Source organism: Triticum aestivum, chromosome 6B (genome assembly GCF_018294505.1).
Source record: "Triticum aestivum cultivar Chinese Spring chromosome 6B, IWGSC CS RefSeq v2.1, whole genome shotgun sequence".
Taxonomy (NCBI): Eukaryota; Viridiplantae; Streptophyta; class Magnoliopsida; order Poales; family Poaceae; genus Triticum; species Triticum aestivum.
Window position 1 is genome coordinate 196,701,784 of NC_057810.1, and position 8,997 is coordinate 196,710,780.

Here is an 8,997-nt window from a genome sequence, read left to right on the forward strand (position 1 = left end):
TTGTAACCCTAGGTTCTCGGACTAAGGTAACCCCTTTATCTCTGATATTACTATTCATCCAACCTAACTTTAAGGGGCATCCTACAGAATGCTCTGCTAGAATCATACTCGTCGATTGGGAAGAGAGGTGTCAAACAATGCGTGAGAGACATGCCTAAAGATAATGTGCGTACATGAGACATGTAGGCAGGTCCATGTATATAGAAAGGGTCGATGGGGATTGTGCGTGTGTATGCTTGCGAGAGGAAGAGTGCTTGTGATAAAGGTTAGTGAAAACAGTTGTAAATGGTTACGAGAGGGAGGGAGGGTTATATCTAGAGCATGTGTGCGAGAAAGACACCTCGGGAGAGAGTGTGTGAGCATGTGTGAGAGACCACCGATGGAGAGTGAAACTACACGTAAAAGACTGCTGTACACATTGATTAAAGATATAAATTGTATCCAAATATTAGGATGGGATCATGATATTTGCAATTCGCGTAAGGAGCGGTCATTGATCCATCAGACATCTAGATTCTATCGAATTTGAGCATGTCTATGTTATTATTCGACACAATTGATCCACATAGTTAGTATTTTGAACTCCAGACAATGCATCGCTTTAGCAATCGAATATAAACGTGAGTATAGTTCATGTTGTGTGTGTAAAGCACATTATACATACGAAAGTTACACAATGAACATTATAAATAGCTACCTATGAACTAGCATACATTTGAATTCAACTTAAGGTGGTTTAAAAAAATCGAATTCAACATGAAGTCCATTCAATTATTTGAATTTGATATCATGGCATTTGTAAATCATACCTAAATTATTGGGGCACCAATCTTTGCTCTGATTTTGTACATAATAGCATATGTAGTCGTGTACAAAATAGATTCAAATTTAGCTCCTCCATTCTAGAATAATCGTAGTTATAGGATTTTCAAGTGTCAAAATTCAAAAAGAAGCGGATAATTTAATGAGGTTTTCAAACATACAAGGTCAAATATAACGTTGTCTATTTAGGTCAATCCTCATAGTTCAAGAGTACTCTAAACGTGAATGCTTGTGTTTCAAAATTTCGAACGAAGCGCCAAAAGAGCCTCTACTCGCCCGAAACCGCGTGAGACCAATGTTTGGTAGTACAAGGAAATTACTTTTCTAATAACTCCGACCCGTGAAACCTACCGGCCCGACGTCCAAAGGTCTAAACCGGGGTAGGTTTGTAGCTTCATCTAGACGCCACGCAATCGCCTCCGAAAAACATTCACACACAATGGCCGCCTAAGCACACATGCGCACAGTCGAAATCGCTCCCGCCCACTATTTGGGACACCTGGGATTACCATCCTACCCCCAACCCGCAGTAGGTCCGAAATTTAAGAGGGGGGCAAAGTTTGTACTTTCCCCAAATTTCAAACAAGCGCTTCCCATCTTCTGTTCAAAAAAGCCAAAAACAAGCGCGTCCCAGACCGAAACATGGTTCCCCCCCCACCCGTCCGATTCCCCATTCGTACTCCGTGGGCGCCAAAACTACCTCTCCACGAGCTGCGAAACCCTGGCGTCCTCCGTCTGCTACCCCATCCCACCCATCAACCGCCGCCCTCCTCCATCACGCCGGAGCCGATACCCCGACGTCGTCGTCCACCACAACCTCAACTGCAACGCCCTCCACGGCTAGTAGTTGAAGCCGATGCCAAGCCGTCTGTACCCGAGCCAATTCAACCACGCCGTCCTGCGCCTCACCGCTACCGCTCCAACTTCGCCACCGTCCACCGCACCGGAGTTGTTCCTGCTACGTCGTCCTTCGCGCCCTCGGATCTGATTCCCCTCCGCCGATATACGGAGACGGCAACACAGTCAACAATTTGGCCATGGGTTTATCCAACGATCCACGAATCTCCAAAACATCAGTTCCCCCGGGAAAAGAAAGAAGATCGCTGCTACATATCGACTCCACACTGGCAACCGATAAAGGTACTCCTCTTCCCTTACTCGTGCAAATCTTACGTGTCTGCTTGGATGGTATTCATCCCACAGAAGACACTAGTTGACCGCTTCTTCTTCATACTAGATGTTCCTAGTAACTCGCAATGCGCAAGGTTTCTCCTCATATACTATTTCACCTTAGCTAGAGGTCCGTCGCCCCCCTGAATTTCAATTTTTGGCCAGTTGATTCCCAATTAACGGAAGCATTCCCCGACTTAACAGACGCTAGTACGCCTATTACACCGGGGAAGCAGCGCCTTGGTGTTTATCTTAGGGGTGTGTGCAGCCTAGAGCTACTAGTGCCCGGTCTGGAGGTCGGCCGGGATTAAAGGGATGGCCTGGGGGCGCTGCCAAGCACGGCAGTGGTGTGAGGTTGAGGGGAGGGTGGGGCGGTGGAGGCAGGGGTCTTGGCCGGTGGTCGCTAGCGGTTCGAGAAAGATCATCAACAGTGACTGGCGGGAGGTAGACGAAGGCCATCTGCCTATTCCTTATAGATCGGACGGTTCATTAAAAAACATCGACTAACCTATTTATTTTCAGTTGACAGTTATCTTAGATATGACCACATGTGGTGGTGTGCTGGAGGAGTACCTGCATTTCCTGTGCTCATATATTACAAAATCATACGGAGTAGAATCTAATTTTGTTTGCCATGCAATGTTGTAGAGCTATCATATGTCTCCTGTCATTTATTTTTCAGCCACCTGCTATCTGCTACTTTTACAGTCCACTAGTTCTGCACACACTTCACCTATACTCTCATTATTGTGTTTTTATGCAAGGGTATTTCAGAGTCTGCCTCGAGAGAAGCAAAAAAGATAAGAGAGAAGGTGAGCCAGCTTTCTTCGCGGTTAGGCACGACACGTTACAGCGCTATAAATGGTGCAGTGTCAGCAGATGGAGACGGTAAACGTAGCTCTGGAGTGGATGACCTCGCTCGCAATGAACCACCATCCTAGGTGCTTGCTTTAACTTTGTGGTGTCATATGTGGTTGCATGTTACATATGGTGTCTTGCTTGTATTCGAAAGGCCGAAGTCGGTCTTTGGGGCTATTTGGTTCTAAGCCTAGCATTGCCAAACTTTGCCACATATTTTTGCCAAGCTTGCCTAAGGTTAGTTCACCAAAATGAAAGCCACAAGTTGGCAAGCCTAAGGTAATCTTGCCACATTTTGTATGTGTATGCCATGTGGGGTCCAAGTGTGGCTTGCCGAAGGTGTGGCTTGACCCAAACACTCACCTAAGTTAGTCAAACTTGCCTAGCTTTAGGTGTGGCAACATTTGGCAAAGTTAGTCACAAACCAAACAGCCCAAGAAGACAAATAGCTAGTCAGGGCACTGGCCGAGCCAGTGACAAGCCCAGCAAAGATAGGCATCACCTGGAAGCCAACTAAAAATTTGCAATAGTGGCGAAGCAGCCCGCCTCCCACCAGGCTCTCAGGTCCTAGATGATCATGCTCACCACTCCAGGCGGATGTCTAGCTTGTATTGCTTCCAATTTGGTTAAATTGCATCTGCTTAGCTTACACATTATACCTTTGAATATGAGTTGCCTTTCTGTTTTTGGTACATACTAGTACATCTGTATATTAACCATGTTCTTACATCAAACTAATGTTCTTGTGTATCCCTCATCAGTCACTTATGATGAGGCACGCATGCAAGGGGACTACTCCTCATTTAAAGAATGCAGTGTCAGCCTCCCAACACGATTCTCAAGAAATAGAAATGCTAGATGAAGATAGTGAATGTAGCTCTGTAGTTGATTACAGGATTTCACCTACACTAGGATTGCAGGTGCTTGTTCTAACTTGGCAGCGTGATATGTGGTTGCATGTTGCATATGGTGTCTAGATTGTAATTCTTCCAATCTGGTTAAACTGCATGTGCTAGTCTGCTTAGCTTATACATTATACCTGTTAATGTGACATGCCTTCCTGTATTTAGTACATTGTACATCTGTCTATTAAGCATGTCCTTACATAAAACTATTGTTTTTTTGTATCCCGCATCAATCAATATGATGAGACACCTTTAGTATATGCAGTGCGATATTAGTTGAATCTTTCATATGATTTATAGCATGTGCTGCTTCTAATTTGTTGAAATTCCATCTATGATGGGACGCTTTTAACTTGGCAGAGTCATATTGGTTGCATTTTTCATGTGGTGTCTATCTTGCATTGCTTCTTATTTGTTGGAATGGTTTCTCCTTAGTTTACACAAACAGTTGTGAACATGCCATGCCGTCCTATTTTTCGTACATATTCCATCCTGGTATAATGTGTTTGCCTTACATCAAAGTAGTGATTGTCAGTATCATGCATGAATGACTTCTGAAGAGAGAATTTTATTCCTTTTTCTTGTCGGTTTTACTTGACAATTCAAAATAAATAAAGCGGAAGGAAGTTAGCAAGGCAGCGGATAAAGGGGCTCCTTCCGAATGGAGGGCCTCTACAGTTTCTACTCCTCAACACCCCCAACATGATTTCCAAGACAACACATGCATAGACACTCAACAAAGCTTGTTTATGATGAGCACATCTCCCCTAGTGCCCCATCACCGGTGCTCCCTCTAACTTGGCACTGTTATATGTGGTTGCATGTTATGTGTGATGTCTAGCTTGTATTGCTTCCAATTTTGTTGAATTCCGTCTACTTACTTTACACATTATACTTGAATAAGACACGTGTTCCTATTTCTAGAACATACAATATCTTTCTATCACACCATGTTCTTACATCAAAATTACTACTGTTGTGTAACCTGCAACAATCACTTATCATAAGACACGTTTGACTTTGGAGTGTGATATAGGTTACATCTCGCATTCTTTTCTAGCTTGTACTACTAATTTGTTGAAATGGCACTTATGACGAGACAGTTTTAACTTGGTAGAGTGATATTCGTTGCATCTTTCATATGTTGTCTAGCTTTCATTGCTTCTAATTTGTTGAAATGCCTTCTCCTTAGTTTAGACATCATAAGTTGTGAATATGCAATGCTGTGAATATGCAATGTCACTAATGACGAGAGACCTCTAACATGGTAGTGTGATGTTTGCATCTTGCGTATGATTTATTTCTTGTACTGCTTCATAGTTGTTTAAATGCCATTTATGATGAGACACTGTAAACTTGGCAGAGCGATATTTGCAACATCTTTCATATGGTGTCTACCTTCCATTGCATTGCTTCTAATTTGGTGAAATGTCTTCTTCTTAGTTTACACATCATAGTTCTGGTTATCTCTTCCATCCTATTTTCATACATATTACATCCTCCTATCATGTGGTTGTCTAACATCAAAGTTCAGTTCATCTGCATCACGCATCAATTTGTTCTGAAGAACTAAATTGTTATTCGTTTTTCTTGTCGGCTTGACTTAACATGGCATAGAGAAAGAGGAAGAAATACAGAATGGAAGGGAATAAGAAGCGGATGAATCCCGCACATTCTGCTGGTACTGATGGTGCAATAGAACGTTAAAGTCCAGCGGAAAGTTCTACAAACACGGCATCCCATGCTACACGAGCTGCAAAAAAAGCAAAACAGCAACAAATAGCTGCCACCAAACAAGCAGAGACAACCCTAGTTCTTGCAACACCTACCACAGTACTACCAGCTGCACGAGTTACTCGTGCGTCAACTGAGCTAGCAGCATGTTCCCAAGCTCCCTTGCCACCTGGCACTACTTCCCAAGCACTCTTGACACAAGACGAGTTGGTAATATCAGATGAACCTTGTCAGCTTCAACAGCAGAAGGTAGTTGCTGGAGTCAAGTTATAGTTGCATGCTTCTTTATATGTAGTCTCACAGTTTCATGTACAGTAACACTTCCTATGTTTGTTGTTGGACTTGCACCTAGGCGCAAGAGAAAACAAACATCAGGGATAATGCTCGATAGTTTAACTAAATCTAGAGGAGGAAGAATGGAGATCCGTTTTGAGACAGGTTTAAAAAGGCCACGTGATGCTATAGAGTTAGCCAAGTTAGTATCAGAGGCAGTGGTTGCCGTTAGGTGTCATGTACGTATCCTCCCAACATGGATTCAGTACAGGAATGACAAAGACAAAACCCAGTTCAACACCTTCCTCGACCATTTATCTATAAGTATGGTTATGTATGGAAACTAGTAATATCGTCTTGCTCTGTCCCATACTTTCTAGGTTGCTGATAATGAGACTCCCATAATTTTCAGCAGATGAGGTTCAAGTTGGATAGCCAACATGATGCAACCAGAAAAGCTTGCACCCATGTTTTCAAGTCTGCTCTGCGACAGTATCGTTATAACTTAAGGAAAACTCACTTTGAAGGCAAGGCTAACAGTGAACTTTCCCAAACATCTCCAGTGGAAAATATATCGGATGAAGGCTGGAGGGGCCTTGTTAAATACTGGTCTGATCTGAAGTATCGGGTACATTATATATATATGTGATCAGATCACATGTTGAAGTCCTATTTACGCATGTGCCACACAAATCTATCTTCTTGTAGGTGAACTGTTCAATGAACAAGGCCAACCGTATGAAAGTGAAATTCCAACAGACGACAGGATCTCGTAGCTATATTGCACACTGCGAGGCTCTTGTAACTAGCTGCTGTTTCACTCTTTTCGCTGTACCATATTATCAGATCTATATTGACTTGTTCGAAATGCATAGGAAAGCCCGCAAGGACCAAAAAGTAACTGAACCAAATGCTGTGGAAATATTCAAGGACTGTCACGCCAGCAAGAAGAAGGGCATGACTACACCAGTCAAAGCCGTTGTTGTAAGTCTTTAATCCTCATGCCTTTTAACTACTACTTACTCTGACTTGTGCCTTGAACTGCATGGTTTGCACCCCATGGCTATTACTCTTTTCAATTTTATACACAATTGTCTTAGCGTATCATTGCACCTTACAAGGTTTAAAAGAGAGGAGTGATGTTCCTTTGATCTTGACCCGTAATCTAGTTCCGTGCTGGACTTGCCCACACAATGTTACAATTGCCTGTTTGTCTGTTCTCAGTTGTTTTATGATATGAATGATGTCATACTATGCTTACCGTATAATAAACTTTGTCTCTTTATCCTTAGCCCTCAATACGATGTGAAGAAATAGACAATACATTAGCGATGGTATATGGTCATATGTTTGGAACCTGGTTTTATTATGTACTTTGCAATAAAATACAACTAATATTTTACATGGGTTCACCAGAATAAGTTCTGTATATAGAGCAAAGCTATTTTGTTTGGTTTTGCTGCCTCCATAATATCTTCTGTTCTGGTACTACTAATGTAAAAACTCAAATTTTCAGCGAGTTGTGGAAAAAATGGTGGAACCGCCACATTCTGAAGGTGGCGAGGCAACTATAACCGCAATGTCAGCTCTTGCTGCAGTGTGCCAGTACCTGTCCACTAACAGTGCCAAAAGCACGTTCCTGCGTAAAACTGGGTTGGTTGTTAAGGCAATATCGTCCAAACTGCCTCATGATCAAGATATGCAAGCTCAATGCAATGTTGTATCTGTGCTCCAGACACAAGACCATTCCCTAACAGAGACCCTTTGTGAAACAAGGAGAGACATTGTTCGATGTCGTCAAGATATGCATGGTTTTGAAACCAGACTATCAGACATTTGTGTTCGGGAGCCTAGGGGAAATGAAGGCGAGGTTACGGTGCTCCATCGGACAATAGAACATGAAAACGTAACAGTCAGGTCAAATGAACTGAGCTTCTGAACTTCTGGTGGTGCATTTATCTGCTAGACTGTTAAGTTTTATGCCAACCTTCCTTTTGTTATATAGTTGTAATTTGTTTTGGTGCGATACAAAATTTATTCTTAACGTGCAGCGACCGGCTGAAGAAAATAGCAAGCCATTTTTGTATATTTTAGGGTGTTCCCTTTATTTGCACTGGTGGCGATCTCTGATGCCGAGTGGATGTAATTTGTGCAATCGCATTAATAGCCTAGCGTTAGTTTCGGCCTTATTTATTTCCTAGTCTTCTTTTTCCCTGGTTTTCTAGTGGCTGCAACAACCATGGGTCTCCTACGGGTCATAGGATCCATGGGTCTCCTACGGGCCGTCGATAAATGGGCCTCCAACAGGGCCGTAGAATTGGTGGGCCTCGGGCCGTCATATAAATGGGTCTACATGGGCTGTAAATAGGCGTAATTGGTATCAGCCCAGCACGGTAACAGGCCGTTAACACGCTGTAGGACAACAATGGCTTAATTCTGTCACAGGCATAATGGGTCGTTAATGGGCCAGAATATAGGACGGGCTGGAAACGGTGCAACGTGTTAACAGGCCAGTTTGGGCCGACTCTTGCCATGGGCTGAATTTGGCCCATTAGGGGAACATGCCAGTAATGGGCCGACTCTTGCCATGGGCGGAATTTGGCCCATTAGGGGAACATGCGAGTAACGGGCCGACTCTTGCCATGGGCCGAATTTGGCCCATTAGGGGAACAGGCCAGTAATGGGTCGAAAGTAATCGAGGGCCGAAAAGGAGCCCAAGAACGTATGGGCCGTCAATAGGCCGAAAGCAAACACGGCTGGAAACGGCCCATGTAAATCACGGGCCGTTAACAGGTATTAAGAAAATTACTGTTCATTATAGGCTAGAGTCACCGTGGGCCTGTAAAGGGTCTAAGGATACGAAGGCCTCATATGGGCCGAAAGATGTCATGGGCCATACATGGGCCGAAAGTGAAATGGGCTGGTGTTATATTCGACGGCCCACATGACGTTGTTGGGCTGATTTCCTTTAGGGCCTAACAGGCCGTGAGTTATCGGGCCGTAAAATGGGCTATTTGTGACGAGACCGTTTACAGGCTTTTCATGGGCCAGCCCGTTCACTTTTGACCAAGTCAAACGGGTAGGCTTTGTAAGCTAAATGGGACAGTGGTGGGCCATGGCACATGTCGACATATCATAGGCGCCTATCTGACCAACTGACGAGCTGACACGTGTTTCGTCCGACCAATAAGAATTTTACATGTGGAAATTTCCCTTTGGTCGGGGCTGTTAACGG